This window comes from Episyrphus balteatus, chromosome 3 (assembly GCF_945859705.1).
Source record: "Episyrphus balteatus chromosome 3, idEpiBalt1.1, whole genome shotgun sequence".
NCBI lineage: Eukaryota > Metazoa > Arthropoda > Insecta > Diptera > Syrphidae > Episyrphus > Episyrphus balteatus.
The window spans coordinates 36898198-36917268 of record NC_079136.1 but is presented as its reverse complement, the minus strand read 5'-3'; the positions used below and the strand labels follow the sequence as shown (position 1 = coordinate 36917268).

Here is a 19071-nt window from a genome sequence, read left to right as displayed (position 1 = left end):
TGACTTAGTCCACTTTCATAATTAAGGGCACATTTGTCAAAGTATTTTATCTCCCCGAAATGTTTTCACCTTGTTCCAATCTGATGAAAAATCAATTTCTAGAGCGCAAGAAGTCCAATAAAATAACAGCCAATTTTCACTGAAAAATTTATTTCCAATAAGAATAAATTTAAAGGGAATATTTTGAACATCATTTCCAAATTTACGAAATTTCAAAGACGAGACATATTCCATGAAAATTTGCATTGTTCTTTCTAACAATGAAACTAAAATATGCTAGTAGGGGAGATCATAACGAACGTCAATGGATTCGCAGGAAAATCGTGTAACATTTCAATTATAAAATTGACTATTCTTTATTAAACCTAGTTTTGCCTCATGTTTCTTTTATTGAATTACTAAATCTTAAAGTTCTTCAAAATACCGTCGGTCCACATAACCTAAATTTTCTTTTAAATGCTCCAATTCCAATATTTTGAATTATTACAATTTTGTATTATTCCGAAACGGTTTTGACATCCCGTCGGAACTAAAATTGCGAACTTAAAGTAAAGAAAAAAAAGCATCGGTACAAACGTGTTCATTTTCGTAAGAAAAAATCACTTCTATTTCTTTTCAGAATGCTCCCGAAGATATTTAAAGCGATTCTGTTAAATAGATTTTTTTTTATACCTACTCCGTTTCATATATTTCATGGCTTACTTTTTATCGGACGATTTATCCGAAATGTCAATCGGAACGTACACCTCAATTTTCGAATTATCGAAGAAAAATTTTTTCCTAGGTGCCCTCGATATCCCTTAATATTTTCCAAAGGATTTCGTTCTTTAAATATTTTTACTAAATGAATTTTGAAAGGTAACTTATACTTACTTAATAGCGGTTTTAAGAAAGTAAGTAACATTAAGTGGGGTCGTATTATTAATTTTTTTTCATTTTTCCAAAGCACTTGAAAAGTTCTTTCAGTTCTTACCCAGAATCTCAATATTTCACGTGTCTAGAAATTAAGGTATTAATGAAATGTTTTTGTAAAAACAAATTTCCATTAAATTTAATGCTGAAAAGTTGGCAATAAGAAATCAGAAAACTTCTCAAAAGTTTATATATTTTCGCAGAATGTGTGAATGTTTCACTGAAAAATGTTTTCTTTCAAAATTACTTCAAGAGAAAAAAAAATACCTGTCTCTAAATTAAGAATTCTAAAATTTCAACTTTTATAGTTTTGTATTTCTAAAAAGGTATTAAAAAACTACCTTTAAGCGAGTTCTTCATTATAAATTGTTCTAGTACAATATTTGGGTTGAAATTATTTTTTTTTTCCAGGAAAATTTCCTTCATAAGACTGACTAAAGTTGCCTAAAGTTTTTAAGTCATTCTTTTGTTGTGTAAGAAGATCTTGATTATTGAAGGTAAAATAACTGGAAATGTTTAATAACACCTGAATTTTTTTATTCATTCGCAATAAATTTAAAAAAAAAAACGAAAAACACAAGTTACAATGGTATCGAACATTGTAGGTATACTTAAAATGAATTTTAGTATATAGAAATATTAAAATTGACAATATTCTACGGTAAAATTTATTTTAATTTCAATTTCATTATTTATGTTTTGTTATAATACTTCTGTTAACGTAAACCTTGAATGCTTAGTTTAGCAGATGTTGTCCGTAGCTAGAGATAGCCATCATCTCTCATCGTCTAAATAAAAAAAGATCATTTATACATAAATAATTGTATAGATAGTTTTGTGTGTGTGCAAAATGAATTGGCTTTGTTATTAACTATTATTAACTTTTTTTTTAAATACAAAATTTTCTCATGCATTGTTTTTAAACTATTATTTTATTTTCATATTTAAAATTAAGCATATAAAACTACGTCTCGATTAGGTATTTAAGTCTAAGATTCTAATTTAACAAAAAAAGTAAAAAACAAAAAAGAAAATTCCTTTATGGCAAGGTCTATTTTGAAAGGCATGTTTTGTTCTTTTGAGAATATCTTTTGCAATACATAAATTTCAAAAATTGTACTATTTCTAGCCTCTTTCATATTTAAATTTAAGACATTTATTTTAGAATAAAACACCACTTAATTTTTATTCACACTTTTATTAGTAGGTATTTTCTAATTTATTCTCTCACTGAAAAATAAAAACTAGGGGTATCACGTATCAGCGACAAATTATATTGACGATAACAAATAAGGATCGATTTTTATTTTAAATGGGTAAACTCTTTTTAACTAAATAGGTATCTTTTGAACCAAGAATTATCCAGCGACAGTTTATTTTTAAAATCTTGTGTTTGAAAATATTCATTTATAATATCCTTTTCAATCAGCTTTGGTGATTATTTTTTTCACTGAGTTTTGTGGAGAGCTGTCTATTGCCTCTCTATTTCTTTTTTGTACATGACAGTATCTACCATTTTAGTCGGTCGGGCAGTACTAATTGTAGCACTAATTGAAGCCTTCACGTCTTTTTCGGATTTTCTTTTTTTTTTACAAGGGGTTTAAAAATCATTTTTGTAATGCAAAATTTCAAATTTTAAAAATAGGAATATTTATCGCAAAGAAAACTGCATTTCATAAAAATAAAAATTTGTTTGCAGAATAAACAAAAATTCCTTTAAAAAATGCTACTGCATTGAAAAAATTTGTTGCACTATCAATTTTTTTTTTAAGGTAATGTAAGTCGAAATAGTCAAAATTGTAAAAAAAAATCGACTAATATTACAAAAAAAAAATATTTAGTGCACACATTTTACATTGAATTTTTTCTTCAATGTAGAAAACTTTTTATTTGCAATAGTATTATGATGTTATTTTAATGCAAAGTATAAATAAAATATACATGTATTTACAAATTTTTACTTGATTTTTATAAATGTACAAATAACTTCCATATAAGCCAGTCAACAATTAGCTTTGGGTCACCAAAAATTGGATTGAACTGATTTTTTTGTACCAATTTTTCAGCTTCAAAAGACCTATGCTAACTGTGTAGTAAGCGAAAAAAAGAAATTTTTGGACTTTTTCAGTTTATTAGCTTATAAATTTGAAAGGGTGTGGGCAAAATTTCTTTCACTGTGATATATTTCGAAAAGTTTTGGACCTTCAAATTCTTTAACTGGATTTTAAAAACTAGGTTTTATACCAATGGTATCTATCTGAACATTCCAAAAAGTACAGTGCAATTTTTTGAGACCTATAATAGCTTAAAGGACTGGCCTAAAAGCACATATGGTCATAACAAACACTTATAACATCGGTCTTAACAGTTCATACAGACAGACAATTCCTAGCCTAAATTTTGTTCGAAACGATGTAAACTTTGTTATGCCAAGTTTAATCTTAAAATTAAATGCGAATTTTTACAGATCCAAATCATGCCCTGTAAAACTTTTTATTGTATCACAAATAGAAGAAGGATTTAAAAAAAAAAAAAAAAACTACACCCAAACATGCACAATTCTCATTTTTATTCTCATTAATATTCAACTTGCACAGTGAATTAAATAAGTAATTTATGGTTTGACCTAGGTATATAAATTTTTTAGACTAAATACATATATATTTTTTTTCACGTCCTTACTTCTTGAGTGGAAAACTTCATTTTTGTGAATGGTTTTTGTTATTATTTTTTTTTTGTTCTGTGGAACCTTGCTAGTTCTCACCTACTAGGTAGGTACCTACCGAATAAGGTACCCGTTCGTTGTCGCTTTACCAACAATATTTTTTTACCTTTCGTTCGTGTTTGGTTTTTGATTTTGGCCTCAAACTATAATATCGATAACAAACATGCAACACAAATACTTTCTCAAAAAAAAAAAAAAAAATCATTCATCCTTATACAAATTCAGGTGTGCTTTGTACTGGTACATGGAAATGGAGTTGAAAACCTGTGCTAAGGAAGGACACAGGCCGTTGGCCGAATCCTGATCGTTTTTGTTGCTTCACAAAGAATTTGTTTTTTTTTTCCATTTTTCTTCCATTTTTATTCGATTTCTCTATATTTTCTCTTTACCTATGTGTATTTTGGTATAATATTATTATTGATAGAGAGGGAAAAGGGGGTTGAATTTGGCAAAGAAAACCGTATTTTTTTTTTGGTGAGAATAAAATTGAAATGAAAATATTTACACAAGAAAATGGCAATCGGTGCTTTTGAATGAATAAAGAGAGGTGCTGTCAACCAAGCCATAGCACCGCCACGTATAGCTTTTATAGTCTCGTTTACATTTGTGGTGGTTTTGGGTGGTAGTGTGGTTGATAATACCAATATTTATTCATACCTACTCTTTTTCTTCTTTTAACAAATTTGAGGTAGAATGTGAATAAAGGTACCTACTTCTACTCTTTTTCTACACCAAAGTGGTTTTTAACTTTTATATAAATTTTTGTTGCCTTGGTAAAAAAGGATAAAAAATATTTTATATAATATTTGCTTTGAAATGAGCCTTTTTTATATAGTACATACAGCCGCAAACATTAATTCTCTCTCCCTTTTCTCCACCAACAACTATATACCCTCATCACTTTCATTGATAGATATTTCTATATCCAACTCATTATCCTGTTCTCAATCCTTTTTTCCTGTGCGATGTACTCTCTGCTTTGCTCCACTTTAATACTCGTCGTCGTTTTTTATATCAATACAAACTAGGGATGGGCCGATATTTCAGTAACAGGTATTGAATAACAGGTATTGGAAAGTAGCAATAACAACTTGCTACTCATCAGGGAAAATACCTGTTACTGAAATATAAGTTAATATTTTCAGTATCTAAATAAATTTAAATTAAATAATTTTTTTTTGCAATCCAAGAAAATTTTCGGTAATAAGAAGGTTAATAAAATGAAAAATACCTACTAATTATCTAAACAACTTTCTCTTATCCTACACAAAAAATTAATTTTATCGGTAATAATCTGTAATACCTGTTACTCGGATCAAAATTATCTGCTTAGTCAAAATTATCAAGGAATTTATAATACCTGTTACTTTTGATAAAATTCATCTTTGATACTTTCCGTTCAGGCGAATAATCTGTTAAAAACACAAACGCTCCTATAATACCTGTTATTCGGATCAAAATGATCTCCTTACTCAAAATTATCAAGGAATTTATAATACCTGTTACTTTTGATAAAATTCATCTTTGATACTTTCCGTTCAGGCGAATAATCTGTTAAAAATACAAACGCTCCTATAATACCTGTTATTCGGATCAAAATGATCTCCTTACTCAAAATTATCAAGGAATTTATAATACCTGTTACTTTTGATAAAATTCATCTTTGATACTTTCAGTTCAGGCAAATAATCTGTTAAAAACACAAACGCTCCTATAATACCTGTTATTCGGATCAAAATGATCTCCTTACTCAAAATTATCGAAGAATTTATAATACCTGTTACTTTTGATAAAATTCATCTTTGATACTTTTAGTTCAGGCGAATAATCTGTTAAAAACACAAATGCTCATATAATACCTGTTACTCGGATCAAAATTATCTACTTACTCAAAATTATCAAGGAACTTATAATAATTTTTTTTTTTGCTCCAAAACTTATTTTCTGATGTTTTTCTTGAATTTTTTTATTTGTATTTTTATTATTTTTAATTTGCTCTATTACCCGATGGTATTTTTTCGTTAACGTGTTCGCTTTTAAGATTGGAGACTTCAAAATTTTTTGTTTCGCTTCAGCTGCGTACTAGGCTTAAAGCTTAAGCCAAACACAACTCTGCTAATATTCTGAAAAACATTTAAACGCGGCTTAATTTTGGAGAGAATTTTGTATGCTAGCTTAAATTTAGTTCGTTCTGCATACTTGGCTTTAATCAAGAATTTAGTTCATAATTGAGGAGTGACTTTTCAAAAGGGGATAAAATCACTTTCCACTTTTTAAAACTAAGTATGTAGATCTCTTCTTTACATTCAAATGCTTTGCTTAGTTTAATCACCAAGTTAACACAAACGACAGGCAAAATCTGAAAATCGTATGAAAAATAACAATTTATCATTTAGTTCTTTTTTTTTCGATTTTTTGATATATCAGATTTCAGAAATGACAAAAAGTGTTTGTATCCGGTTTTGAAAAGTCACTCCTCAATTATTACAGGCGTTCCTTTGTGGGAATTTACTGCTTATATAATAAACTGCTCTCTGCTAGTACTTAAAGTTGCTTTCAGCTACTTTTACTGTATTGAAAAAGTAGTTCAATAAATGTTTCCAAAGGAACGCAGCTATTTTATGATCTTGGTTTGTTTTTTCACCAACTTAGAAATTAGAAAGAGAAAAGAAAAAGACAGTCTCAAAAAGAGCCCAATTTTGTTGATCCCGCCTTTATTTCTGTCAAATTAGAGCAATTAAAAAGTATCGTTATTTTACCGTTTGTCAGCAACAGCATTCAGCACCTAAGCAACCAATAAGAAGATGAACTTTTTTAAAAGAGCTTCGCCAAATTTCTCAAAAAAGATAAGCACTTTAAACAACAAACCAGGATTGTTGTAATTTTTCATTTTGTATGTTTTATTTACCCTAGGATTCATATTTATTGATAAAGAAAACCTAAGAGCGATAATCTTGTTTCTTTGAAAATGATGTCAAGAAGATATAGTAAATAGTAAACAGTCGGAAGACGAGAAGAGTCAAAAAACTTGACTATACCAAATATGTAAGTCATTCATCACTTTTTTAAAGCATAATACTAATCAAATCTCTTTAATAATTTCGTCGTTCTCCCCAATACCTGTTACTGTAAGAAATATTTCTATACCTGTTATTTTTGATATAATTTTACATACGAAAAATGAGAAAATGTAAAATTAATACCAAAATTTCGTCGTTTTCCCCAATACCTGTTACTGAAGGAAATATTTCTATACCTGTTATTTTTGCTATAATTTTACATACGAAAAATGAGAAAGTGTAAAATTAATACCAAAATTTCGTCGTTTTCCCCAATACCTGTTACTGTAAGAAATATTTCTATACCTGTTATTTTTGGTATAATTTTACATACGAAAAATGAGAAAGTGTAAAATTAATACCAAAATTTCGTCGTTTTCCCCAATACCTGTTACTGTAAGAAATATTTCTATACCTGTTATTTTTGGTATAATTTTACATACGAAAAATGAGAAAATGTAAAATTAATACCAAAATTTCGCCGTTTTCCCCAATACCTGTTACTGTAAGAAATATTTCTATACCTGTAATTTTGGTTATCCATAATTAATGGTTTCATTATAATTACAGACAAAAAACAATTTCAGGTTTTAGTTATATTTTGCATAAGATACGCATTTTATAACTACTTAAATTGCCACAATTTCAGAAAAAGCCTGTGTGTACTATGTACACGCGATTGAAGTTATACTTCTCACCATTGAATAATTACCATATGCAACTTGCCACACACAATTTGCCACATCCAACTTGCCAAATGCAAATTGCCACATGCAACTTGCCACACGCAACTTGATACATGCAATTTGCCACATACCACATACACTTCCACATGTTGCATACTGAATGCCACATTCCTCGTGCTACTTGACACATGCAACATGCACTTGCACCATGTTTCATGCCACATGGTACTTGCCACATGCCAGATGCAACTTGCCACGTGTTGTGTTTTTTTTTTTGCCGTACTGCGGCATACTACATTTTTAAATACTAAAGTACTGCTAACTCTAAAGGTGAAACGACAGCCCTGCTGCCCAATTGTCAGCCTCTGAGATGGTGATCGCGTCATAATCCCTTTGACATTCTTGTCAAAAAGTAAATTTTCATAGCTCACCGCCGCAAAAGAAGTATAACTTCAATAATTTTCTGCTCTTATTAAATATCATTCTCAAAATAATGAGATTGCACTATCGTTCTTTAGTGAAAATTGTATTACTAACTGTTATTTCAGTAACAGGTATTTATACCTGTTATTGGAAAGTAGCAATAACAGGTAGTAACAGTTATCCAAAAGTAGCAGTTAAGCCCATCCCTAATACAAACTGTATATCCTACAAGCCAATGAATTTATTATGCACCATATGAAATGGATATATGTGGAAAGATAAACTTTTATACCGGAATCAGACGTCAATTTACTACAAACGTACCTTTTCAATATTGCATACGACTGTGAACAAAAAAAAAAATATGTATATATAATCTAGTAGGAATAGAGTCAGGTTTTCATTTTGTTGTTTTTGTTTGAGGATTATAATTCTCAAAATGTTGTACAGTGGATGCCTAGCCTATACCAATCCCCCAACTATTTTATAGAGGGAGGATTTATATATATCTACAATAAAGTGATAGATCTATTTGTAATTTATGATTCAAACGTCCTGATGATGTATGCAATTCAAATGAAATCCTTGAATTGTACTTTTTTTTACTTTACTTTATAATTTTTTTATTTGATATGTTCTGATGTGGAAAAATGTAAAAAAAAAGCGATAAAAAAAGGACTTATCGTTTTTTTTTTTTTTTAATTCATCAAAGTATAGTTTTTATTCAGCCAGGTTATGGTTTTTATGCAATAGCAAAAGAATTATATTTGCTTTTGTATATTTATTCATTAATTTAGGTAATCTTTCTTTGTTTTTCATTAATGTGATGCGCTTTAGAATTTGTTTTTACTTTGAAGATAAACAGAATTCTTTTGATATGAAAAAGGTTTGTTTGTATTTCGATTTTTGCTTTATGCTTAATTGCTGAATATATCTCATCAAAACCAATTCAAAGGTTATTTTTGATCTTTTAAAAATACACATAAGTCAATCTGCATCTGATTTATATTTAGTAATGTGTTTAGTTGAGAATTCATTCTTTAACCGCACAACACGAATGTGGTTTATTTTCTCTAAAGGAATAAATATTTTATTCATATGTTTTTTTTTTTTTCAACTGCTTTTAACATAATTAATAGATTTAACCAAACCACAGATTATTTAATCAGGTAGTCTTGAAATCGAATTCAAAGTGAATTTCGTTTTGGGTGTAAAGCTGTAAAAAAATTAGTTTTGGTTTTAGCTACTCAAAATTCATAGATTACTGTAACTTACAAGTTTTTACTGGTTAACTTAATGATAAACTTATGAACATTAATGTATTTTGATCAGTTATCACTATCTACTATTTATTATGATTGGTTGCTGAATAGCGGAATTTCTTTTGAAAACCAATTCAGCCGCATTTCTTGAACTTCTAGCAATGTACATCAGTAATTCGCATTGTGTAGTGAAGAAAAGGTATTAATTTTCGGATCGCATTAGAAGAATATGTTTTTCCTTTCCCTAACTAGTTAGGTAAGTCTTAACTATTTAATGGGATCTAATATGATTCTTCATTTATCTGAAAACCTTTACCGGATTCTTAAAACAGTTATCTTTAAAGTCGAACCCTACATTACACGTTGTTAATGCTTACGTCCTTTACTAAAGGCAAATATATGACACTATTTAAAGCTGAATAAGTGAATTTATTTATCAAAGCAATTTAATAATATTAGTGGAGTAACTAAAGCAAACTATTAGGGAACCCGGCCGAACAGCTCTGATTTTGATGATCTTTTTTTTCAAGCGTCGGTAATTAAAAATACTTTAAACTCTATAGGTTAAATATTGCCGATGTTGCCGCATTGTTTTTTAAATTAAAATTAAATTTTTTTTGAACAAAACCATTTTGTTTGCTTAAATTTCATAAAATAAACTATACCAAAAGATTCTCTACAATATACATGATAGTTTTGAAAAAAAAAGAAATTTTTAATTACTCCAATTTCATTGGATTTTTCGATAAAAACTGAATTTTTGCATTGAAATAATTAATTTAATCAAAGACTTTGGCAAATGAGAACATTAAACTTTTGCTATTTTACTTTCAACAATAAGGGCTATTGAAGGAAGAAAAAATAACTTTATATTTAAATGTTGAACTTAAAAAAAAAAATTAGTTAATTTTTTTTTAAAACTTCTCTTAAAAAAGTTCTTCGAAAATGAAATACTTTTCAAGTTTTTCATAAATTGTAATACATATTGACATTTTTTTTATAATTTTAAATAATAATAAATGTGGCCCAAAAAATTTAAAAAATAAATGCATTTTATGTTAGTTTTAAAATATCATGTTAAAATTTTTTTAATAATATTTTTTTTTTTTTTTCAAAAATCTAGGTTTTTCAGAAACCCTTTCCTGAATTTACTTAATTTTAATTTTAAAAATATGAATTGGCTTCTAGCTTTTTCATGTATATTTAAATATTGTAGGTGTTGCCGTTGTGTTCAAATATTTTTTTTTTGTGTTTGAAGTCAATTTGTGAGAAAATTGCATTTATCGCCTAAACAATGGAAGATTGTACTTCGTTCTCTTTAATTGCCTACACAATCTTTTGGCATTAATAAATTTATTTATATTTGGAAAACAAAAATCTTCAATTAAACTTAAAAAATCAAAACGACAACGGCGGCAAATTTTAATCTATAGACTTTAAAGTATTTTTAATTACCGACATTTGAAAAAAGAGGTCATCAAAATCAGAGCTGTTTCACCGGGTTCCCTAACATTGTCATTTTTTAGCTTTAGTTACTCTACTATATTTCTAGAAATTTTTTAAATCTTCATTAGATCACATGTATTTTAAGATTTTAAAAAGACCTGTCGAAGATTCATCCAAAAACTGCACAACACGAATGTGGCGAGCTATTTATTAAGGGATATCAGTTGTAAATTTATACAATTTGCTCGACAAACTTCTCATTTATCGTCGAAAAAGTCAACTTTATTATGTTAACACCCAATTAAATTTGACTTTTAAAAGTTTAAGGAAACTATCTTTCGCAGGACTTTCGTTTAGACTTTTAAAGCGCTTCTGTCATTCTTTTTAACAAAGGATTTAAATACATATTAAGTGTAGATTTATGATACACGTAGGCGATCCAAAAAGGAGTTATGAAAAAATGGAACCAAAAATTTAAATAAAGAAGATTTGCATACCATTTTAAGACTAAATAAAGAAAGAATTAAGAATTGTCATACCGAATTTTTACTAGGTACATAATTTTGTTAACTGATTAATTGCCCATGAATTTCGTCATAAATTGAATGGGTCCTCCAGCTGACTTTCTAACAAAAAGTAACCTCTAATTTGTATACTAAATTAAGTTATGGTATATTGACAGTTTTTTTTTTATGGTCCAGTACCCTTCGATTCCATATAGCTTTGTTCCACTTTAATCCTCTTAGCTTCACACTAGGACCACATATAACAAAGAATATTCTCTTCCAATTTTCAAATCCCAATCCATTCGTACATCCATCATCACAATTCAAATCTATCAAAACTTAAAATCCAAAAAAGAATATTTCAAAAAGAATCATATTCTCCCGTCCAATTTCCTCATTCTAAGGATTGCACAAAAAAATTTTGAAGAAAAATAAATAACGTTACTATAATTGAATGTGTTTCAAAGAAAAAAAAAAAAATAAACATTCACTCTTTTTCAAAAATAACAAAACGTATAACATCCTCGTATCGTGTCTTTATGTCTACTCTATACGAATAGGTACGTCGTTGTCGTCATCATTCTCATCCTCGTCATCATCATCATCATCAATTCGACCATATTCAAAACCATTTTAGCATATTAAATCTCAAAAGTAAATATAAATTCAATTTTTTTTTTTTAATAAAATTTGCATACATCTTCCGCTACACAAAAGTTAACAAAAAAAAAAAAAAAAACCAAACTGGAAAAAAAGAAGAAAAATAGAATTAAAGTGAAAACCTCGTCATATATCCTTCGTGCGTTTATTGTCCATATCAACATTTTTTATGCTCCTTTTCGAGCATACACAAACACAGTACAACCGTCTCTCAATTTATGTATGTGAAAAAAGCTTCTAGTAGGCAGGGTTGCGAGTTTATGAATTAAAAAAACACTAAGCCATAAGCTACTCTTTTACTTGTGAATTAAAAAATATTTAATACATAAGCTTTTTTAGATTTGAGAATTGAACAATATTCAATTCATAAGCTTTTTTTGAATCTGGAATTCAAGAAGTATTTAATTCAGAAGTCCTTAAGAATTCCTGAATTAAAAACAATCTAATTCATAAGCTAGTTTTAAAATTATGAATTGAAAAATATTTAATTCATAAGCTATTTTGGAATTGTGAATTGGAATAATTTTCAATTCGTAAGCTATTTGTGACTTGTGAATTAGAATAATTTTCAATTCATAAGCTATTTGTGACTTGTGAATTGGAATAATTTTTAATTCACAAGCTCTTAGAAAATTGATTTGTGAATTAAACTATGTTGAAATTCATAAGCTCTCTCCGGAAAAACGAAAAGATGTGTTTGATGTATACAAATATCGGCGAGTATAGTACACTAGGCCTCAAAAAGGAGATTTTGTCCCAAAGCCCATGAAAGTGGTTTTGTAGTAATGCAAGGAGTCTCAGGGCTAGTTTTTGATGGTACAAGGATAGAATTAACAAATAGTGTCTTAGATTGTATGAGCAAGCTACCACCGTTTATCGTTTTTAAAAGTGGCGCTGTTCAAGCCCGATGGATGGCAACTGCTTTCTTTTCAGGAATTCTTTATTCAGCTTTAAAAGAAGGAAGGAATAAACAAGTAGTGTCTTAGATTATTATTGACGTTTCGCTGCATTGCATTAAGATTTTGCAATATTTACCACTGTTAATACATAGTGCAGTGCGTGAATAACAAATTGAGCTATATTTTTTATTTTAAATATGAAATATTATTCGATATCATTCTTTGACAGATTACAGAGCATCATATTTTGCAATTATATTCACATTAAAGTTATAATAAATCATTCCTGGGAGCCCTAAAGAATTTTGATTTAGTTATTTTTTTTTTTTATTCATAAATAACACAGCCACACAAAAAAATATAAAAGTTCTGGTCTGGGGTTGCAACCAGGTTTTTCATATAGTTTTGGGGTCGCTGAAACCGAATCCGAAGTCCGTTTTGCCCCATCACGTCAGGTTTTCGAGATAACCTCAAAAAATGTCACGAAAACAAATTTTTTTTTCTTTGATCTGGATGCGCGAATATGTTATTCATATAGTTTTTGGATCGCTGAATCCAGATTCGAAGTCAATTTCGCCCTATCACGTCAGGTTTCTGAGATATCCTCAAAAAAATGTCAAAACCAACAAAACAAAATTTCTTATCTGGAGTTGCGATTAGGTTTTTCATATAGTTTTTGGGTTGCTAAAACCGAATCCGAAGTCTATTTTGCCATATCACTTCAGGTTTTTGAGATATCCTCAAAAAATGTCAGATAAGAACTTTTTTTTTGAGTTTAGACATTTTTTGAGGATATTTCAAAAACCTGACGTGATACGGCAAAATAGACAATGGATGGGTATGCTTATTTAGAAATTTTATTGAACAACTCGCACCAGAGTGTCAAATAATTAGGCTAAAATAGATGGTTTATCTTCAATAAAGGTAAAGACCTTAGGTACATCTCGGTCTTTTTGAGTGAATTTTTGCTCAAAAGATTTCAAAACCAGATTCAAACGCAACCCAGTCACTTGCTTTGGATGCTTTTGGCATCAGTAAGACTATTTTGTGAGAAAAGTTAGGAAGCAGTCAAAGGATTAGCTGAAACGAGTCTTATAGAAAGACTGAATAAGATTCGGTCCAAATGTTGCAAAAAACCTAGTAGTGAAACAAAGTAAGGGGTGTATACTTACTTTTGTGACTTAGAGTATATGCATAAATAATTTACAATAATTTTATAATTTTTTGTAGATTTCTTATATTCTACAATAATTATTATTGTAGAGTATAAAAAATCTACATACATAAAAGCATCATTAAAATTTTCGTACCTCGTCAGATAGCCGAGTTATTGTCGAAAAACCTTCTTTGTGACTTTTTTTTCAAATGACGAAAAACACTCATATGAAATCTTGGTCTTAAACTTCAAGTTAAGATTTTCTAAGCACCCCTACGTCATATCAAAAATTTAGCTTTCTCGGTTCATTTGCATTTTCAAATGTATTTACAATGTACATTACATTATATTGACTGGACTGGATGATTTACTTACAACGGACACTTACTATAATGTTTGTAGCATACATTACCTATCTTTTGGTAAGAGCTTATGAATTGATTTTTCTACAATTCATAATTCAATCAAAGTACCTTAGAGCTTATGAATTAAATCTTTTCACAATTCACAAGTCAGAAAGAGCTTATGAATTAAAATTTTGTCGAATTTACAAAAAGAAACTAGCTTGTGAATTAAATTTTTGTTTAATTCATAATTCAAAACTAGCTTGTGAATTGAAAATTTGTTGAATTCATAATTCAAAGCTAGCTTATGAATTGAATTTTTGTTCAATTTCTAATTAAAAACTAGCTTACGAGTTAAATTTTTGTTTAATTCAAGATTCAAAACTAGCTTGCGAATTAGATTTTTGTTCAAATCATTGAGTTCTAAGAGCTTGGGAATTGATTTTTTTTAAATTCACAAGTCCGTTGTTGACTCTTGAATTGAATCAGAGCTTAAGCTAGGAAATAGCTTAAGCTTTTGCAACCCTGCTAGTAGGTATTAGAAAAACTCGTGGTTTCTGTTTCCTTGTGTGTTCATATATTCCATTCTGACTCGCCAACATTATTTTGATTCCGTTGATGGAAAATATTATGACGAGATGACGACGAGGTTCACAACTAAAACACATTTTTACACAAAAAATTCAATTGTTTTTATTTATTTGTTTTTGTTTGAATTTTTTATTTTTTTGTTTATGCATATATTTTGGCAGTTTAAATATAGAATCTGAAAACGTAATCCTTTCTACAGTACCTACGAGTAGGTACTGCACTCTTCAGCCTTCACAATTCACATGTTTTCAAGCTAATTGAAAAAGCTTATGCAAATATACTTTCCACATAAATATTTTTTGAGTCCTTACCCTTGTTTTGTTTTGTTATTTTTGAAGAACTGGAAATAAGTTGATGGTAAATTTTAGCTTGATCTGTTAAAGTTCACACAAAAGTTGAAAAGTTTTGTGGTTAACTTTATTTCAAAATAAGTTCATAAAATTAGCTTCAAATTATTTATTAACTTTGCACCGTGAAGATATAATAATATCCTTTCAAAAACATGTTAAGAAAAAAAATGTTGAAAGTGTCAAATCATAATTTTAAGACCCGACAACTGTCAACAGTTCACAAATCACAATAACAATTCGAAGAATCAAACTGCTCTAGAATATACTTTAGCTTAGTCTCTGAAAATTCAGTTCGAAATGCATGAAGCTTTCTAGAACCTTATGGACAGTCCAAATAAAAATTGCATCTATAAATCTTTAAGCTAAAAGATTACACCGGCACACAAAATAAAAAAATGTCATGTACCAGGAATGAGACCTATCTTTCTATATGTTTTTAGGCACGCTGAATCCGAATTTCAAGTCCGTTTGGCCCGGTCACCCTCCAGTGTTGAGCTGTGACTGCATTTCTTTTTGGATTTTTATTACTTTTTTGGAGTTTTTTGCATTTTTCTCAAAACTGAAGGGTGTTCGGGCAAAACGGACTTGAAATTCGAATTCAGCGGGTCCAAAAACATATAGAAAGATAGGTCCTGGTTCCTGGTACATGACACTTTTTTTATTTTGTGTACCAGTGTTATTTTAGGGCCGCTGGTTTTCGACTTACATATGTATTTCAAAATGAAGATATCACGATTGAAAGTTGCTAAGTAGTGTTCGTTGAATACTGGCTCTGTTAGTCCAAAAAACAAATATCTCATTCCTGGTAGTTCAAAAACTCTTCACGAACTAGTGATGGGAACTATCGAATGATTTGAACTATCGATAGTTAGTAACAGAATGATTTGAACAATCGAATAGTTCATTCATTCGTTTGAATAAACTATCGGATAAAAAAAAAACTATTTGAATGAAAAAACTATTCGAATAAAAATAGTAACTAAATGAATGAATGATTTAAAACTATCAAATGAATGAATACTCTACAACTATCGATAGTTTGATAGTTTTTATTCGATAGTTCACATCACTACCACGAACTACTGGCTATTTTCATTAAAAGAAATAAGTGCACGCACTCTGGCTATATCGTTGTTCGCTAGGATTGAACTTCTTCTTCTCGTTTTCGTAGTGTTTGAAGAGTATTGAACGGCTGATCAATGTTAGTCTTTATTTCTTCTGAAAGGTTAATAATTTCTTTAGTACTATCAGTTTACGACTTAAATGGCAGATATTGACAAGTGAGACCACAACTCGTTGGCTAGTTTCAAGTAAGACTATTACGATTTTGATAATTTTAAAAGACGATTTGGAATTTTCCAGTGGTTACTAAGTGTTCGAAAAAAAGAAAAGATACATTTTTGTAGGTGACAGAAGAAGTCTGTGGAATACTTTTTCGACAATGGTGGAAGATTGAAGGCGATGAAATGTTATGTTGAAATTCTATCATCAGACGCAAAATTTCTTGTTACTTTTGGGTCTTCCGGTTCAGCTAAATATTAAAACTAGAAATTGTCAATTATTTCTGCAATTCCTTTCGAATTTTTTAATCTCTGGTTATCAATTGGGTCACTTTCTGATCGCTTCGAGAAATTATTACACCAATATCAGATCAGATTCTGAGAACTACGAAATTCATGTATTTTCAATATTTTGTGCAGATTCTTGCTAAATAATCTTCCTCAGAGTTATTCCACAATTCTTGAATTAAAAGTGATTAAGAAAGAATCGATAGTTATAAAAAGCAGTAAGTTCTTTTGGTCTTATAATACTGCTGTAATATTTTATAACACCAATTTATGGAATAAGGTTTGAATTTAAGCCTTTTTTGTGTTTGTTTTTCAAACTTTTATAAAACGTCAAAAACCATGTCAGTACCCAATCAAACAAACCTAACAAACTTCTCGTATTTTTTTTTTACATATGCATAATTTGGTTCTCCCAGATAAAATTCAAACTAACATGCCACATGTCATGAACCTCATACACTCCCACAAAACGTGATTCATTTTTTTGTTTCCATCATCAGTCAGTATGTTTGTTATCGCTTAAGTATTTGTCTTACCATATATAAAAAAAAAACCTACCTACTCTGTGAATGTAAGGTACTACATACTCGTACATTGTAGAGCTTTATATCAAAGTTTTCTATAAGCACTGGGCGCTGGCGTTGGTTGTGAAAATTAAAATACTTAACCCACTTTCAACCCTCATATCCCAACGATACATCTACTTAACCCTATATTCAACCCCGTTGTCCCGTCTCTGCCATCATATGATATACCAAGTTAACTACCTTTCTCTCTCTCTCTCTTTTTCTCTATGTCCTCGAAGTGCATGTTTGCTCATGTGGTTACACACATACTTTCTAGTTATCATAGAGATTAAAAGCCAGTTTATGTGTGCACATTTGCTACTAAAACTACTGAACCGTTCGACATTCGACTTTTTCTTCTTCCAACCCTACTACAATCCCCTCTTCCATCCACCCACAAAACGCCCACAAAATTTAACCCTCTTCTTGTATAGCAATTTCATATATGAGATTCATCGTTAGGGCGGCGAAATTCCTGTTGGTGTTGCACAGATGTTTCATGGGAAAGTGCAAAAAAAACGAATCAAATAGAACAAAAAAAAACGGGTAAAATTTTCTACATATTCTGGGGAAGGAAACTCGAGGGTAGTTTTACATCTATACTTTAACGGTGCTTTTGCAGCAAAGTAACGTCCATACAATCCACATCCTTTCTCATATTTTCAAATTGTCATCCTTTTGTTTTTCATCGTTCGTGTTTTTTTTTTCGTTTTCTCTTTTCACCGACACGATGCCACCACTTTTCTTCTTCTCCACTATCACAGAGCAGCGTTTATTCCATGTGCAACCGGTTACTTTCACACAAACAATATTGCTGCAGAGCCAATCCATTCTTTCAAGTCAAACTAAACGAAACGAAAGTTTTGCCCGTTCATTCATTTAACACCAGAAAAGTAAATAGCGGGAGTTTTTAATTAAATGAAAATGGTTACATGTACCGTTTCAGTCATGCTTCCGTTTCCAACATCGCGCCCTTTATAATGTGTGTGTCGCCTTGTGTCGTCCTTTTAGACCCCACTGAACTATGTACAATACATGTATACGTATAGTATATTTCCAAGAACTTTATAACAGTGAATCGTTGTCGTCCTTTTGGCCTGCCTTTTTCTTCTTTCCCAAACCCCCAACCTCTATACGATATTGTATAGAGAGGGTAGTTGGAAGTGATGTGGTGCATCATATGCACCGTGAACCGTTAGTATTTCATACCTTACAGTAACTTTAACCCTGTTTCATGAAGCAAAATAAACATTCACCTGTGCTTGCTAGCTAGCTGATGGGGTTTAAAAGGGTAAATATTGATATCAGGACTCATATTCGAATATACTCATCGTTCTCATCGTCGACTTCATAGGTATATATGATGCGGAAAAGTGGGGACTATACTACATAGTTCAACAGAGATTCAGCCCAAAAGGATGCCCGCAACACGCGTGTGTTTGTGTGTTTTTGTGGTAGTGTTTTCTACTAGTTCTTGGAATTTCTAAAGGATGTATCGGCAAAATCTGTGTTGTGTTATAAATATTTGCATATGGGCTATGGGCGGTTAAGAGTTGTTGCAGTAAAGTTTTATCTTTTTTTTTTGTTCAATCTATGGAAAAAAAGAAAAACTTTGAATAATATTGTGCTGGTTGATTTGGTCTTTTATCTTTTATTCAATACGATTTTCAAATGTTGAATTGATTATTTTCGGTTATTTCTATGTAAAATAATGAAAAATGAAAGAATATCGACTGTATTTTATTTCATTAGTCGCTAGCGATATGGTTTGATGTAATTCACAAAATAACTGAAAAAGAACTGCATTGAATTTAGTGCACCTACAAAATTTTGGGTCATCGAAAAAATTGGTACTTTGAACTATCAATTATTTCTATTAGTTACTGATTTCTAGTAACTACCGAATATCCTGCTGAAC

At 29.9% G+C, this 19071-nt stretch overlaps 1 protein-coding gene across 12 annotated transcripts in view; it reads left to right on the top strand.

The window, feature by feature from the left end:
- LOC129913862 (polypyrimidine tract-binding protein 3) overlaps window positions 1-19071 on the top strand; it is a 525860-nt gene that overhangs the window by 345785 nt on the left and 161004 nt on the right. The gene's annotated exons all lie outside the window — the stretch shown is intronic.